At 33.7% G+C, this 1,909-nt stretch overlaps 1 non-coding gene across 1 annotated transcript; it reads right to left on the minus strand.

The window, feature by feature from the left end:
• Nucleotides 1–1,221: 1,221 nt before the first annotated feature.
• Nucleotides 1,222–1,325, minus strand: LOC130949980 (small nucleolar RNA R71). Its single transcript, XR_009073499.1, has one exon. It is a non-coding gene; the product is annotated as a small nucleolar RNA R71 (small nucleolar RNA).
• Between the last annotated feature and the right edge of the window lie 584 nt (nt 1,326–1,909).

Raw genomic sequence — 1,909 nt, forward strand, 5'->3', positions numbered from 1 at the left:
CCTATTTTTCAAAATTTCAAAAATCTTTTTCAAAATATTTTCAAAATCTTTTTCTTATCTTTATATCATATTTTCGAAAATTCACTAACAATTAATGTGATTGATTCAAAAATTTGAAGTTTGTTACTTTCTTGTTAAGAAAGGTTCAATCTTTAAGTTCTAGAATCTTATCTTTTAGTTTCTTGTTAGTAATTAATTTTAAAAAAATTAAATCTATTTCAAACATATCTTATCATATCTTTTATATCTTATCTTTTTCAAAATTTTATCTTTTTCCAAAAAATTTGATTTCAAAATATCTTATCTAACTTCTTATCTTCTAATCCTTTCAAATTTGATTTAATATCTTTTTCAACTAACTATTTGACTTTTTGTTTGTTTCTTATCTTTTTCAAAACCACCTAACTACTTTTCCCTCTCTAATTTTCGAAAATATCTCATCTCTTTTTCAAAAATTCTTTTTGTTTTAAATTTTAATTTTGATTATATCTTATCTTAATTTTTGAAATTACTAACCCCTTTTTCAAAATTATTTTCGAAATTCTCCCTCTCTTTTCTTCTTCTATTTAATTATTTATTTACTAACACTTCTTTTCACTCTTCCCCCCTTTCTTCTTCTACTAACATAAAGGAATCTCTATACTGTGACATAGAGGATTCCTCTTCTTTTCTTGTTTTCTTCTCTTTCATATGAGCAGGAACAAGGAAAAAGGCACTCTTGTTGAAGCTGATCCAGAACCTGAAAGGACTCTGAAGAGGAAACTAAGAGAAGCTAAACAATCCAGAAATAACCTTTCAGAAATTTTTGAACAAGAGAACGAGATGGCAGCCGAACCCAACAATAATAATGCAAGGAGAATGCTTGGTGACTTTACTAAACCCACGTCCAAGTTTGATGGAAGAAGCATCTCCATTCCTGCCATTGGAGCCAACAATTTTGAGCTTAAGCCTCAACTAGTTGCTTTAATGCAACAGAACTGCAACTTTTATGGACTTCCATCTGAAGATTCTTACCAGTTTTTAACTGAGTTCTTGCAGATTTGTGAGACTGTTAAGACGAATGGAGTTGATCCTGAAGTCTACAGACTCATACTTTTCCCTTTTGCTGTAAGAGACAGAGCTAGAATATGGTTGGATTCACAACCTAAGGATAGCCTGGACTCTTGGGATAAGCTGGTCACGGCCTTCTTGGATAAATTCTTTCCTCCTCAAAAGCTGAGCAAGCTTAGAGTGGATGTTCAGACCTTCAAACAAAAAGATGGTGAATCCCTTTATGAAGCTTGGGAAAGATACAAGCAGTTGACCAAAAGGTGTCCATCTGACATGTTTTCAGAATGGACCATATTAGATATATTCTATTATGGTCTATCTGAGTTTTCGAAAATGTCATTGGACCATTCTGCAGGTGGATCTATTCACCTAAAGAAAACGCCTGAAGAGGCTCAAGAACTTATTGACATGGTTGCAAATAACCAATTCATGTACACTTCTGAGAGGAATTCCGTGAATAATGAGACGCCTTAGAGGAAGGGAGTTCTTGAAATTGATGCTCTGAATGCCATATTGGCTCAGAACAAAGTATTGACTCAACAAGTCAACATAATCTCTCAAAGTCTGAATGGATGGCAAAATACATCCAATAGTACTAAAGAGGCAGCTTCTGAAGAAGCTTATGATCTTGAGAACCCTGCAATGGCAGAGGTTAATTACATGGGTGAACCTTATGGAAACACCTATAATTCATCATGGAGAAATCATCCAAATTTCTCATAGAAGGATCAACAAAAGCCTCAACAAGGCTTTAACAATGGTGGACGCAATAGGCTGAGCAATAGCAAGCCTTTTCCATCATCTTCTCAGCAACAGACAGAGAATTCTGAACAAAGCACTTCTAATTTAGCCAATCTAG

This window comes from Arachis stenosperma, chromosome 1, assembly GCF_014773155.1.
Source record: "Arachis stenosperma cultivar V10309 chromosome 1, arast.V10309.gnm1.PFL2, whole genome shotgun sequence".
Classification (NCBI taxonomy): Eukaryota; Viridiplantae; Streptophyta; class Magnoliopsida; order Fabales; family Fabaceae; genus Arachis; species Arachis stenosperma.